This window comes from Lissotriton vulgaris, chromosome 1_1, assembly GCF_964263255.1.
Source record: "Lissotriton vulgaris chromosome 1_1, aLisVul1.2, whole genome shotgun sequence".
Classification (NCBI taxonomy): Eukaryota; Metazoa; Chordata; class Amphibia; order Caudata; family Salamandridae; genus Lissotriton; species Lissotriton vulgaris.
Genome location: NC_141685.1, coordinates 1,095,609,166 through 1,095,625,392, shown reverse-complemented (window position 1 = coordinate 1,095,625,392; position 16,227 = coordinate 1,095,609,166). Strand labels below are relative to the sequence as shown.

The 16,227-nt window shown below is 46.7% G+C and overlaps 1 protein-coding gene across 4 annotated transcripts in view; it reads left to right on the top strand.

Moving 5' to 3' along the window:
- The window catches only part of CSDC2 (cold shock domain containing C2), a 186,191-nt gene that overhangs the window by 61,321 nt on the left and 108,643 nt on the right, over nucleotides 1-16,227 (top strand). The window contains exon 1 of one of the 4 annotated variants that reach the window (XM_086963508.1): nucleotides 238-258. The exons of the other annotated variants lie outside the window; for them this stretch is intronic. The gene's annotated coding sequence lies outside the window, so the exon portion shown is untranslated. Of the gene's footprint in view, nucleotides 1-237; nucleotides 259-16,227 lie in introns of those variants that run through there. 4 annotated transcript variants of the gene reach the window in all.

Sequence of the window (16,227 nt, the reverse complement as noted above, 5' to 3'; positions counted from 1 at the left end):
TGGCAAGTATCTTTTGACTTACTACATCTTACGGTTTCACCTGCCAATTTAAAGCGGAATCACTTGTTTTCTCTCCATAGAGTATACTGATCTTCGGCTAGGCTTGCCAAATTTTCGAAGGGGCCTACTCCATGTTGTCCAAAGTGCAATCTGGATAAAGCAGATGACCTCCATATGTTTATGACCTGCCCCACACTTAGAGAATTTTGGTTTGAAGTACAAGAAGGTATGAAAGCCCTTTTTGGGTATGAAATACAGGTTAGTACGCAACAAGTTTTTTTTGGAATCCCTTCTAATTATGAGGAAGTACCTCAAGACAGAAATAAGTTATTTCTTTATTTAATTATCCTAGCGCGTAGGGAAATATGTAAATTGTGGGTGAGCACTATTGCACCGTCATATGTAGATTGGATTAGGGCAATTAGGCATACTCTTAGTTTGGATAAAGTGGTCTGGAAGAGAAGGAAGCATTTTTGGACTCCTTGCATTAATTGGCTCGATGGGCTATGAACAACTTTGTCCAATGATTATGCCTTTTTCCGGAATGAACCACCCTAAGATCAGTTTAAGGGTCTGGAAAATTTGGAGACTGAGCTGACTGTTAACATGGCGGTACCGTGAGATACATACTGGGTGTCTGCGAAAAGAGCATCCATAAAGATTCTCGGTATAATCAATACTGAAATATCTTTTCTGGCGTATGAGGACAAAAATTATTATTTTTTTTTTTTAAAGATGACACCTCACGGGCGAACCACCATCGGGATACCTGGTAGGTACTCACCAGATGCACCCTGTTCTCATCATCGGCTGTCATCAAGACCAGAAATAAATGTGTCCAACAGAGGAGTAATAGAAAAAGAAGGTGCAGTGAAAAAAAGGGGAGAAAATAGAAAAATCTCATAAAGTGTAACTAAAATGCATAGGTGTGCACAGTTTTAACACTTTATTCTTTACTTTGTGCACCCTATCAATTTAAAAAGCAGGGCTGGCTGTTACGCATATACACCAGTACCACACGCTTGTGGTGACAGCCGATGATGAGAATAGGGTGCATCTGGTGAGTACCTACCAGGTATCCCGATGGTGGTTCGCCCGTGAGGTGTCATCTTTCCTTCTCACACTTTTTTCACATTAGATTCACCCTAATGTCATACATACAGACTGTCTAGTTGGGATATAAGTTATTTTATAGTGGCAAAATAAACGTGATACTCTCTACCCTGAGGGGAGATAATTGTAAAACAAATTGCAATACGTGGTACACGTATGAGATATGTGGAATTGCCTATAGGACCCAGTCATTGTTGTATTGGTGACACCTTTATTCTACCCAGGAACTACATATGTACCCTAACTCCACTCTGGCCTCCCAGCTCTTTTTCCTCCCATGTTATGCCCATTTTCTCTCTATTTTTTCTTTCACTAAATCCCTCATAGTTTCCCGCTTTTCTGTTGCAACTGCTTTGTGCCTGACCTCGCTCTGTTGCTTTCTCTTTCTGACAGTTTTCCTATTTGTCACTCATGCTTTTTCTATGCTCATTTTATTCACTTAACTTTTAACATCTTACTGTTTTCCGGTGGCTTTTGCTCTTCATTTTTCTTCAATGTCGAACTGTACATATTTATGTTTTTGAATGTATACAGTGCAAACGTAGCTAGAAAGCAATGCTGCGCCATATAAAAGGGAATAGGCTAATTCTGTATTATGCGCATAAAGGATCTCAGTAGGGACAAATAAATGCAGATCAATGGGACTTTTTTTTTTTTTAGATGAGCCGAATGGGCCTCAGAAGCTCCTCACTGCTGATGTTGGTGAGTAGCTCCTCGGACAGGTGGTTGCTGTTTTCCAGGCGCTAGATAATCAGCAGCATCTGGTCTCCATCCTCTAGGTCTAGGAACAGATCATTGGCTCAGCGAGGGAACCGCGTCCGAATTATGTTTAGACAAGCATTTGCAATACAATAGGTTTCACATTTGCGAGAGTTTTAAGCAATTAGGATTGTAAATGGCAATGACTTTCATTCACGTTTTAAAACTCAAAACATAAATAAAAGGCATTGTCATTTACAATGCCAATAGTTCAAACTCATGTGAATGCGAGACCTGTTGCATTGCAAATGCTTGTTTTGCTTTTCACTGGGTGAAAGTCTTATGGTACAAACGTAAGACGAGGCCTCCAAAAATAATTGGTGTTGCCCGCCATCTGCAACTACCGACACAAAGTAAGCGCAAGCTGATAACTCTGAAGGTGGATGTATCAGAATTGGCTGTCCTTTAACATATCTAAGACCAAAGTCCTCTACAGTGTTCCATCAACTTGACTACACTCCCATTTGAATGGACAAGCTCTTAAGGAAAGAAGTCCACCACACCCTTCTCACAAGGTGCATGACTTGGAAGTCATCCTAAACGGAAGCTTACCACTGACCCTTCAAGTGAGCAACGTCATCAAAGTGTCTTTAGCTTCTGCATATCCTTCAGGGCATCCTCCCGCAGCTATCACTCCCAAAAGATCATCCTCATCCTATCATTGGCCATCTCCAGAATAGAGCTTTTCAATGGACTCCAGGGAGGCTGTTTTACCAAGTTCATAGTCCAGCTTCAATGAGTCAGTACCTTACCCCTGCCTTGTTCTTGACTGGTGTACACATATCACATCTTAGCGCGGTTTACTGACACTCCACTGGCTCACAAAAAAGAAATAGGCTGATTTCAGAACTCTGTTGTTTGTTTGCAAGGCTCTAAAGTATTATGTACTCGTTGACGTTTTTTATCCTACAACACCTTATTTCTCAACCCAGTGCTTAAGGATAACCAAACAAAACAGACTGTCCACCTGGTGAGTTTTTGGAGGTGGATACTGGACAGGTGCCCTCTGCGCAGCAGCATGTTTGTTTTGGGGCCATTCCCTTTGTGTGTGGTTGTGGCGGTCCAACAGGTTCAGCAGTTTTGCCACACCCTGTCAGCCAGTTGACTTTACAAACCTCGAGGGGGTTAACCTGTGATTAATTCAGAAAACATTCTGCCATTCAAGTACCTCTGGAGAGCCAGTGCAGCTGGGGAAGAATCAATTATATATTCGGTTTTGAGTGCCGATACCCAGGCAATGTGGATGGCTAGTACCTGCGCTTTTCAGCTGGGCTGCAATACATGTAATGGTAAAGTGAGAACTTCTTAGAGGGCTTCTGTACTTGTAACGGACAGCAGCAGCACTTCTCATTAGAACTGCTATACTCATTACATAGCCTATTTTACATTCTCCGCAGGGTTGGCGTTCTTGTAATGAACAATACCTATATTTCTAAGCAGCACCACTTTACTACTGACAGACGGGTCCAGCAATTCCCAGCAGCACTATTATATTGAAATAGAACAGCACCACAACCTCTAGTTATGGCTTCAAACTAGTAATGGACCATACGAGCACTTCTCAGCAGAGCTTCTGTACTAGTTCGGGCAGTAGGAGCACTTCTCAGTGATGCTGCTGTACTTTTGAAAGGACAGAATACAACTTCTCCGTTGGACTGCTGTACTGGGAATGGACAGTACCTGCATATGTCAGCAGGACTATTGAAATAGCCAGCAAGAGCAACGCTAGCAATTGTCATATGTTGAAATATGTAACTGGCCCCATATCTATGACCTCAAGCGATACGGTGCTGTTTCAAGGCTGAAACCCTTGTGGAAGGCACGGCTTGGGACAGCCACGATTGGTTTATAGGATTGGCCTTGGTTTGAATTGGACTTAAGTGCCAGTAAGCATAAATACTCACACATGCTGAAATGTTGCTTTAGAGCGCAGTTTGCAAAGCTTTTCTGAAGTTTGGTGACTAGGCCTACAGACTGTCCAGGACAAGCCTGTGTTTTCAACATCTGTTCTGGCAAATTTCATTCAATTTAGCTCATATCCTGGTTTTCGGAGAGAGTCGACTGAACCCACAGAGAGAGACTCGTACTCGCGTGTTCCTGTGCAGAACAAGTTAACAGGCCTTAGCTGAATGCCATATAGTCAACACGTTTGCTTTTGTGTGTAAACGCTGCTTTGCCTCATTGTCGTCTGTTTCCTATGTTGCTGGGTGCCATCAATTAAGCCATTCCATGTCCACCGGTTGATGCCAAAATTGTCGTCCCACTTCTATGTTTGTGGAATGTCCCGGTTTTTGATTTTCAAAATCTGGTCACCCTATTCAGAAGGCACATTGTGCTGAAATTGATACGTTTTTTTCTCTTCAAATGTGCATTCCAGAGGGTGGGAGCAAGAGTGGGCAATCTCATACTTCAGAACTATCATTTGGAAGAGCAGAGCAACCGATCAGGGGCACAGGCATCAAGGTAATCATTTGCGATTATCAAATAGCAAATTTTTAAGATTCGCTATTTGGTAATCGCAAATGCCTCATTGTGAATCCTTAACGTTCCCTAATAGCGAATCTCAAATTGCGATTCGATATTAGGGAATGCATCCCCATTAATTTCTATGGGCAGCGGGAATGCATTCGCAATTTGCGATTACCAAATTGGTAATCTCAATTAGCGAATGCAAATCCAAGTGTGTCTGGGGGCCCGAGGCACCCCTGAAGCACCCCCCACAAAAAGGTAAGTATGCTAGTGTGTAGCCTTAAGGGCATGTGTGCGCTAATTAGGGCATTGAAAAAATGCTTTATTTTTGCATTTTCCAATCCATGCACAAATTACCATCAACTTCAAGTTGATGGTAATTAGCATTTCCAAAATGCACACTTGCACTTATGACATGCTACAGACATCTCAAATAGGGAATCGCAAATTGCGATTACCTAAATGCATTTGCAATTTAGGTAATCACAAAAATTGCGATAATCTATTTTGCGAATGCAAAAAAGTGCATGCATCAGAAAAGGCATTTTTCAAGTTGCAAATGGGCCGATTCTGCAAATCAGCTCGTTTGTGACCGGTAAAATGCTTGATGCATGTGCCCCTCAGGTACTAGGGAATAACTACTTTATTCAGGTATGAGATGCTGCCTCCTTGAATTTATGTGTAGTCTGACAGATGATCGTCATTAGTACTCCTTTTCAGTCAGCAGCCAACATGGTGCCATTTACGGCAGGGGCAAGTGGGAACTCGCTTTCCCCCTAACTATAAGGTGCAGAAAAAGCCTTTTGAATATTATGGCTGTTGAAAACCTCTGCTGAGGTATGATGGCGCATAGATCAATATGTAGAAATGGAATTGTGGGACAAGTGAATAAGGGGGTGTGGCCAAGCGTCCATGAAGTAGGACGTTCACAGGTTGAGTTCCCACCAGAGTCTCCCACAGTGCCGGTCCTAGGCCTTCTGAGGCCCCGGGCGAAAGGGAAGATGTGAGGCCCCTCTAATTGCATATTGTGTCGCAAGAAGTGACATCACAGAAAGTGACTTTGCAGGACTTTTATCTTAGTATTTGGCATCACTGAAGCAAACTGATGTGGATATCAGTAACATGGACAAAAAGTAGAGGGGATGGAAAACAGGTGAGCTGCAAATATCCACTGTCTATCTCAGCTAAGCGCAGATCCGCGCCCAAGGCCCTCCAATATTACTTCTAAGAGTGGCTCTGTTTTATGCATAAAGCTTTAAAAAAATCAGTAGGGAACTCATTAGGACCTGATGTTTTGCTGGACTGTAGATGGCCCAGAATTTCTGTGACGTCCTCCCTAATAATTGTCTTGGAGAATCCTCTCTGTGTTTATCACTCACCACATTGCAATACAACCGATCAGCACGTCTGCAGTCAGCGCCTCTGCCCAAGATTGTCCCGAAAGTATGCCTCAAAAGCATCTCTAAAGTGTGTTCTGCACTGTTCGGCCTGCAACCACCAGGCATTCAAATGCCACCTCCATGCAGGCTTTTTTCAGGTCCACCCAAAGAATAAGTTCCACCAGTGAGTGATCAAAGAGACCTCTCACCAGAATTCACTCTCAAGCAACCCGACTGCTCCGAGTTTGGCAACAGGAAATATTTAAGGGTGGAGAACGTACCATGAACCACAGAGGGAAGCCGCATTCCTGTGGGCGGATGTCTCACCACATATCAGTCAGTCCCAATGGTCCCAGGACTTTTTCCTATATCAGAGCGCCTTTTTGAGAAACCCCAGGGACCCCTTCACCTGTCATGGCTTCTCCATAAATGTTTTCCTCTAGAAACCAAGGTTCTGGTGGTAGTTGCGAAACAGTATGCCATAACCTCCACAAAAGTCACTGTCAGGTAAGGGAAGCTAATCAAATATAGCGGTCTCCCATGGAACAATTCAGTGACCTACACATATCGACCTAGGTTATTGTACCAAGTTACTTGCAGAGGTTGGTGACTACCAAGGAGGATGGCTATCTCCCTAAAACGTCTGGTAAATCCTGAATGAACCTCCTGTGAGAAACCCAGGTGAGCAAAAATGGACTTTGTTACCCATGAGGCAGGTCTCTGCTAGGCAGAGTATGTCTGAATGGTGTAGTTTGTCCTGCCTTGAGGAGCACACCCTTCTTGATAGGCCCAACAAACCATTGACATTCCAGGTGAGAATGCGGTGCTTCATAATTTGAACTGCCAAGGTAATACTGCAAAACTCACATTCTTACTGCCAGCAGATAGGCCGAACCAAGCATTCTTTCTTATTGTTGCATATCCCATTCAGTCCTGCCCAACCCAAGAACAGCTAAAAGGTAAATACTACTCTTCAAAGAGTGCCAACACAACCTGTACCACTCCTCATTCAGTCCCTGAAACATCCCTGTTTACAATTTTACAAATCTCAGAGGAATCTTGTCAATCGCTGACGGTCAGGAGAGCTAAGCCAAAAGTGGCTGGTCGACGAAAGCTATCGGTTTAATGGGGTCGAACCAGAGCCCGCTCTGTGTGTCTTTTTGTCCTACTTTGGTAGTGCACACTACTGCAGTTCGGCTGGCTGAATGAGTCGCCCATCCATTCAGTATCCAGAATAAATGACACAAACTGTTACAAGATGCAGCAAGAAATCCGAAAGTCTGAAGGCAATTAATTGTTTTGTATGTCATACTTTTCATACCTCTTTACCCATAATACCAGACCTAAAAAATGTACTTTGTAAGGCAATCTAACAAAGCGAGCTCCTGTGACCTCGTCGCTGAACAACAGTTTGATTTACTTCTTACGTCAGGGGGTCAAGAGCAAGGATTTTAGGGCTTGATGAAAACAAATGAAAACGAAAGAAAACGAATGAATGACAAGCGATGGACCAGCCAGCCAGGTCTCGTCTTTCTTACCTTAAGACGTTAACTTTATTTATGCCAACCAACAACAAACGCGGCCCGGCCGTCCCGAACAGACTCCCGACTCCACCCTCCTCCTGGCCAGGGAGCGTACGGGGCGCATGCTGCGTCACCAGGTCTGTGCGTCACAGTGCTGTTAAATGCAGAGCGGGGGCTGGCCAAAATTATGTCCAGGGCTGTCATTGGTAGCGCTTTCGCGCGCTACCAGATTGACGGCCCTGGGACCCACATCTTTAACGGCCTGGCGCCCGCGCACTGCGCACAGCACGGCACCACCACCACCACAAAGCTAGTTGGTCACTAAGCTTGGTGGTGGGGTGCGTGCACGGTAACGCCTCAGCTGGGCAGCGCTTTTTGACCTAATAATTTCATGTCGGGCCCACTGCTCCTCTGTGGTCTACTGCGGGGCCGGCGGCGGGGACCCCCTGAGCGCGAGGCCCTGGGCAGCTGCCCATACCGCCCATGCCTAGGACCGGCCCTGGACTCCCCCATCCGATAACCTCATGCAAACAATAAGGGTCTGGGGAGCACTGGTACACTCCAAAACAACCCCTCTGGACCAAGACACTGTGATCCTGCAACAGTTGTTGCAAGGGCGGCTCTAGGCTCATGGCGGCCCTGGGCAGTGAGCGTAGGTAGAGGGCCCCCGGAGGAACGCAGGCACGTAGGCCAGTGAAGAGGGGGGGTCAGGGTGTTTGGAAGTGGAACAGAGCCGGAGGCCGCCAAATCCCTTCCAGATGCCGCCACGCAAATATGTATTCATCCTCAGAGGATTTTTATATTAAGGATATATATTGGCATGACGGCCCCTGGGGTTTGACGGCCCTGTGCAGGTGCACAGCTTGCACATGCCTAAGGCCGCCCCTGGTTGTTGCTTCGGATATTATCGGATGGACCACCACAGGGGCACTGGCTGGCTGCCCACATACCTAACTCTAAATAATTAAACAACAGGGGGTGGTGATGGACAGTTTCTGAATTAAGCAGAATACTCTCACCCAGTCAAGAGATCAGGGCTTAATCCAACACCGTTTTTTAGCTCACTGTACCATCCCAGCTCAGAACCTGGCTATATGCAAATTAGTCTGTCCCTGGCCCAGTGCATCATGGGAACAGGGCAAACCAAACGACCAAGCCAATTCTTTCACTGGGAAGGAAACAAGCTTCCGGGGACCGGTTTCTGGCATTTCAGCCGTCTTCGGCCCGGCTTGCTTGAATCCTGATGCCCACATACCTAACTCTGGCCTTTCTTCACCATCAAACGCACTTCCAACCAGGGGCACAACCAAAGCAACATGGGGATGGTGTCGCGCAGGAAAGATCCTGACACGGAGAGCATAACCACAGGAAAGCTTGGTGAATATTTGCTAGGAGGAGGACACAATAGATTCTCAGCTGTGCTGGGAACAGGGCCCTACGCTCCAGGGTAATTTGCAAGCAATAACCACCTCCAGAGAGGTACACGAGGCGATAATTGAAATAGTGGTCGAGGACATGAGAATCATGAAAGACGACCACTGTCACCTGGTGGAGCGTGTTACTGCGACGGAACAAGAGTTAGTGGAGATCCCTCCAAAATTGATTGCAACAAAAGGGAGACTAGCTGAACTGGAAGTGGAAGTACGCACTGTGGAGCTTAGGGCAGAGGATGCCGAAAACAGATCCTGGGTCAACCACTTTCGAGTAATTTGTCTGCCTGCGCAGACTGAAGGGATGAGCATGGTGGAGTATCTCACACATTGGCTGAAGGAAGAGGTGACTACAGAGGGGCTCTCGCAGTTCTTTGCCCTGGAGAAGGTGCACAGGGTTCCAGTGAGGCTGCCGCAGCTGGGGGCACCCTCCGGGCCGATGGTCTCCATAACTGTTTTACTAAAAAGACAGAGACCACATACTGGGCAAGCCTGACATAGAGGAGAACTAAAAGTGGAAAATAGCAAAGTGATGATATGCTTGGACTTCACAAGAGAGGGCCGGCATCAGCAGTCTATGTTCTTAGAAGCAAAAACCCAACTACGTCAAATGGGTGTATCATCTGCTTTGATGTTCCTGGCCAAGCTCTAGGTGGCGACCGCTGGAGAGGTGAAGTTCCTCAGAACACAACAAGAGGTGTGGGATTGGATAGACAAGCAGCCGACATTGGCCTCCGGCACAAGGCTACCATGCATACAAACCAAAAGATCACGACCTAGGGCTACCAGCAGTCCCAGAGTATACAGACTAGGAAAGAGGTGCATCAAGAGCAGCAAAGAGCGGTGGTTGCAATAATGACTGGCAGTAGAGTGAGCCGCATATCCTTTTCGGGCAGTGTTTGGGCCTGATAATCAAACATGATCCCAGATCCAGCTCGACTGGAATTCCAGATGATGAACTCCTGAAAATAGCACCTGGACTAAATCATCTAAATGATTAATAGAACAATTGAACTCCAACTTGGGGTGGGGGATAGGAGAGAGGGGAGGCTGGCACTGCTGGGACGGGAATGGTGAGCCCCATAGCAAAGGCCTCCATTGAATGCTGAGGTTGGGTAGGGTATATATGAAGACAACAAGGGGACCCAATCAAGTCAGCCTAGGACCTTGGGAGCAGTTACTTTTAGACAACAGTGGTCATTTGGAAGGAAGAAAGTAGAGAACAATAAAATATAGACTCAATCGTAGCTATATTTGTTTTGACATACCCAGCCAGACAGAGGTCTGATATTTACTTATAAATCATTTGCGAAGGCATTATACAATAATACACAAGGTGGAGCACAAGCCTGTGCCCTACTAGTCACATAAATACATACAAACAGGGGGAAAAAATAGGGGGCTTTTAGGCAAAAGCTTGGGGTTAGTTGTACTTAGGATTAGGATAATGTCAAAGTACAACCAGAGTGAACCACAACACCTTTACACATTTAGTACTTTTGAATTAATTTGTATAAGGTGTTTCAAAAGTGTCGACAGCGTTTCGATCCGCCTTAAGCGATATGCGGATCATCATCAGGACATAATTACTATGCCTAAAGGTAGCCTCAATTGCCGGTTCAGTGGGACGGCAAGGATGAGGTGTTGCAAGAATAAGAGAGTGCCCGCTTAATGGGGGACACAACATACAATGTATTTGAAAGGAAGTCCCTTGCGGAGGATAAGGAGCGGTGTCCTCGTGGTGGAGTGGGTAATCGCCTGAATAGGTCATGCTCCACCGGGATCAATGTTCCAATGCGGCGTCACTCCGCGCATTTGTAATGGAAGGTCGGCAGCTCTGTGGCCGGGGACGACTGCTGAATCCTGCACGATTGCGGTTGGAGTTGGGGGGGGCACCTGTTGGGCGCCAAGGGTTAACACACCACCAGCATTTAGTGTTTGCGCGGGTACCCCCGAGAGTATTTCTGGATGCCTGAGTGTTTGGCCATTGGAGGGTCATCATTGCCTACTTGTCCTGGGTAAAGGGAGTTTTGGTGAATTTTGTTTGTGGGAGTACATGGAAGTTGCGTCCTAGGGGTGAAGCATGGCAAGGTATATCCTGGGAGATGTGAGAATTTGTGCGTACTGGTTTGAAAGACTCTGGGACCAAATAAAGAGATGGCTGCCCCCACGACCTACCGACTCATCTCCTGTAATAGTAGGGGGATGTCACTATGCTACAAGGTACAAAGTGTTCTCTCACCTAACTAGAAGGGGGAATCAAATAGCATTCACCCAAGAAACATGGCTTGCGGCCAAAGAAGTAGCAGCTCTAAGAAGGAATTGGAGGGACAAGCTACATCTTGCTCAGCCTATGCACAGGGGACATTGATCTGGATACTAGTGGTGGTGCCCGATCAGCACTCTGGGGATACTATTAACCCCGTAGTGGTGATGGGCTGCCTCGAAGGCCGCAACATTGCACTGATCAGCGTCTATTCCCCAAATGTGGACCAGAGAACTTGATTTGCAGAGCTCTTGAGAACCTTTATCCCCCTACCTGCTCCAAACAGTTATTATATGAGGGAATTTCAACTGTGTAGCGCATCCGTATATGGACCGTTCCCACCTGCCGCTGTGGGATTCCACGACCACCAGGCTTGCCAGAGTGCTCTCGAACTGGCAAGAGCCATTGGTATTGATTGATAAGTGTCATCTGACACATATTCTCACTAGAGACTGCTCATTTTTCCCGGTGGAACTATATGCCACATACGTGAATGAGATAGTCCTCTGAATCATCCAGATCAAAAAAGATTTATCCCTGGGCGCAATACTGTGCTAAATATCTGGAGATTAATAATGAGCCGACACCTAAGACTGAGAGGCCGCTACCATCTTTGCTGTGAACATTGAGAAAGCCTTTGATAGGCGTGAGTGGGGTTTCTTATACGCAGTGATGGAGCGCTTTCATCTGGGCTAGGAATTCATAGCCTGGACTCTGTTGTTATATACGGACCCCACAGCTAGAGTTCGTACTGGCTGCTATATTTGCGAGCGTTACAGAGTAGGCCGCGAACATGGCAGGGCTGTCCCCCTTGCTCTTTGCCCTGGCGATGGAACTGTTAGCCTGTTTAGCCAAAAAGGGGAACTGTTACTGGGGGATAGAAGTCTCATGACAAATCTATCAAATTGCCTTATACATGGACAACTTTCTCATATTCTTGAGGAATATGACGACCGACCTGGAGGGCTCGAGAGGCTTACTGGAGAAATGTGGCTCTTTCTCTGGGCTAAAGGTCAACTGGCAAAAGTCACACTTATTTCCAGCACCACTGACCAGGAGCCTCCGGCAGAGCTGCTTTCATTACAATGGGAACCTAGATGCTTGGCATATTTGGGGGTAAACCTATACCACACACCAGTGGACTTGCTATATGGGAATGTAGGAAAGGCGATCAGAGCCCTCCGAGCGAGCAGAGCATTCTGGAAGACACTCTATCAGTAGCAAGGAGGGTAGCCCTTATCAAGATGGTGGCTCTTCCCAGGCTACTCTACTTTTTATGTGACACTACCAGTGTGGATCCGCAGGGTTTATTCAAAGAAATTGATTCCATACTTATTGATTTTCTCTGGGAGACAGGTCGCAGACGGGTAACCCTAACCACTTTACAGAGACAAGTCGCAGAAGGCGGCCTAGCCGTCCCTCATTTTGATGCATATTTTCTTGCGGTACAGCTGCAATGGTTAACAAAGTGGATAGCAGGCAGACAAAGAGTGAGGCGGGCACTATTGGGTAATACACCTGATCCCGAAATCCGGGAAGAGGATTTAGGACACCCTATACCAGAGGGCGACTGCGCGACCATAGTGGAATAAGCCCCCAAGGTATCCTGAAACACCTGTTTCAAATTAATAGACTAATACATATTGCGTAAGGCTTACCTCATACAAGGGAAACTCACCGGACATTTCCATAAAGCGGGGTGGCATGCCTGAGATGTAGAGAAGAGGGCCTGAGTGAAGGCATTTTCCCTTCCCAATAGAGGAAAGCGGTTGTGAAGCCGCTCTTGAAGAAGCTGTCGTTGGACCCAGAAGTGCTGAAAAATTTCCGCCCCATCTCGCTGCTCCCAGCCCCGGCTAAGATGCTGGAAATCCATCTACACCAGCATCTCTCCTCCTTTCTGGAATCCGCTGGTCTTTTCGATCATTCGCAGCACGGTTTCCGAAAGGGTCATAGCACGGAATCCGCCCTGACTGTGGTGCTTGATAACAACATCCACACCACGGTTGACAAGGGCGGCAGTACGTTGCTGATCCTTCTGGATCTCACAGCTGCGTTTGACACCCTGTCTCCCCTCGTTTTAACATCTCGTCTGAGGGAGATAGGGGTGGAGAGGCACGCTCTAAGCTTGTTGGCCTCCTTCCTGGACCAGAGGGAACAGAGAGTGAAGCTGGGAGAGTTCCTATCTCCATCCCTGCCGCTGAAGTGGGGGGTCCCACAGGGGTCGGCGCTAAGCTCGACCGTGTTCAAAATCTATGTGACCCCCCTGCCCAGGCTCATTAGATCTTTTGGGATGGAGGTAGTATCGTATGCCGATGACACGCAGATCTTGCTGTCCCTCGCCCAGCCTGTCAGCTCTTCTGCCTCCAAGTTTAGACTCTGTATGGAGGCAGTTGCCCTTTGGATGATCAACAATTCACTGCGGCTAAATGGCGAAAAGACAGAGATCCTCGTGTTCGGCGAGAAGGAAGACATCTGGTCGGCGGAATGGTGGCCCGAATCCTTGGAGACGTGTCTGGCTCCAACTCGGGCTGCACGAAATCTGGGGGTTAGGATTGACCCTTCCCTAGACATGGCTCTTCAAGTAAGGCGGACTATCTCCACCTGCTGGGGCATCATGGCAATCTTGCGCAAAATCAAGCACTACCTGTCTGTGCAAGCCCGGAAACAAACTGTCGTAGCTCTGATAACATCCCGGCTCGATTATTGCAATGCCTTATATGCCGGAGCCAATAAAGGTCTGTTGCAAGGCCTTCAATCGGTGCAAAATGCAGCGGCGAAGTTTGTTCTGGCCCTTCCGAAAAGGTCGTCAGCGACCGCCGCCAGGAAATCTTTGCACTGGCTTCCCATTAACGCCAGGATTTCATTTAAAGTGTTATGCCTGGTGTTTGGTGCCTTAAACAGGAAAGAGTCTGGAGGTGTAAAAGATATCCTCATTCCTTATTCTCCTGCTAGGAACCTTCGTTCCTCGGCGAAACTGCTCCTCACCGCGCCTCGAGTGCGAAGAGCTAAATGGGGAGGCAGAGCCTTCTCCAACCTGGCTCCAAGATGGTGGAATACTGTTCCCTTAGAGATTAGGATCTCACCCTCAACACAATCATTCAGGAAAGCATTAAAAACATGGCTTTTTGGTAAAGCATACCCTTAGCTTTTGGCTCTGCCTTTTCTTTTCTGATTTCCTTTGTAGGCGCCTTGATGCCTCCGGGCAAAGTTGCGCGTTTATAAGTCTAATTTCAATTCAGGGAGAGGAATTCCTACACATCATGTGGAGCTGCCTGGTGCTTGCAGAGTAATGGGGTAGGATAACTAGCGCTATGGCTGGTATCACATCCAAGGATGTTCCCTGCACACTGGGGCATTGCCTTTTAAGTTGGTTGTCCACACACAGCCAAAAATAAAGCGACAAGCAGATTCCAGGACTTAGTGTACTTCCTAGAGAAACGCAAAATTACAAAAAGTTGGAAAACCCCGGGAGGAAATGTGGCGCAGAGAGCTTGATAGATGGGCAGGATGTAAGTGCGCAGTGGTTCTTAGAGATGCGAGAAGGGAGCGAGGTGCGCTGCACTTGGCCAGGGTCTGGGAGGCATTGGTGGATTGTTGCCAGACCCATACAGTTCACCTACGGCAATGTCCCCAGATAACTCTCCAGGAAGGGACCCTGACACCATTGACTGAGAGGATAAAGTGTACGAGTACAGACACTAATAAAGGAGAGAGTGAGAATTACCTTGATCTTAAAGGGGACATCATTGTTGTTAGTTTAGAAGGTGAGACACGACCAGGTGGGACATTGGAACATGTTATTAAGTAGCAGAGCCACTTGGACGTGACTTTGGGGGAGGGGGGGGGGGTTGTTTGATTTCTACAATGGGATATTGGGATTTGATGGTCATCAGCTGACTAGCATGATAGTTACTGTAAGGGTTATGCTTTGTTGTGAGGCACAAACTGATACAATCTGTGTACAACAAAAAGTAATGGTATTTGGGATTCCACGTGCCCAGAGCCTCCTCACTGTTGAAGTAGTCGCACCATTGAAAGACCAAGGAGAGTGCTGCTTGTGGACAGCAGTTGAGGTGTGTAGATGAAGACACAATGGTTTCCTTTAACTAGTTGTTCTCTTTCAAGATTGACTAAATGAAATTAAAGAATACCTCACAGATATCTGGGAACTTAGCCAAAGTGATCTTGAGGTGGGAGGCGACTGCTAGATCTGCACAATGCTGCCCAATGCAGGTCCACAAGGAGTGGATCAGTGGCAGGTTTTGAAGCTACACAGATGAGAGCAATATGTCTACAGTTTATCTAACTGGAAGCCATGTTCCTAGTCAACAGTTGTCCTACAGTTCTTGAATGGAGTGAACCCTCATGGATCAAGGTTAGTTACCACTCTTGTCTAACATAAGAAGTGACAGATCACTTTCAAGCTTGTGCCGGGGTATCATTGATGACTGCAAACAAGGGCGTCCCTATGAAAATGTCTAACGTGACATGCTCTTCCAAAGGAACTCTACAAAACGTTCTTCAAATTTTGGTTAGTCTGGAGTGACCAGCAATTTCCCAAATGGCGTTCAGACTATTTGGCTCAAAGGAAGGCTTTTTTAATAGCTGTGCCATAAGACATGTTACAATTCAGTTCACAATTTTAGCACATATGTGATCAAGCAGAGATAGGTACTCGGCCCTTCTAAAAAAGTAAGTGGTCATGAATGTAAGCTAGGGTCAGACTATAAGCAGCCGAAGGTTTGAATGATCTCTCTGGGTTGCATGTGACCAGTCTACCAGGACCTGGGACGTCCATGCTTTTTATGAGTGATGGATAGATTGGTCCATTGAAGGATTGTTAGGCAGTTTGAAGACTGAATACCAGTTTTACATGATCCATCTGCTTTAGCCTAATTTGTACCCAAGGCCGCTTTGTTGTGTATTGTATTTGGACATTTTGGTGGCTTTGGGGCAATCATGTGATGCCTCTCCAACTGCTCTTGCAGAGATATTGGAGAAGGTAGAGATCCCAACTTCTCAGAAGTATGTAACGTGATACAGGGAAACAGTGGAAATGGGTAGTCTTGTGAATTGATATAATGCTCGGTGTGGAGTACAAAGGCACCCTTACGTGGATACTGGACTGTCTCCTGAGGGAGGTGCAATACGTGGGGCAACACCTGATTCCACACTATGAACCTCAGAGACACTCTTTCATGACACTGACTAACCCCTCTCAATTAGCAGCTTAACAGTTCGATAACAGTTTGCAACGTTCCGAGCCTTATGTATGGTCCCGCATAGCG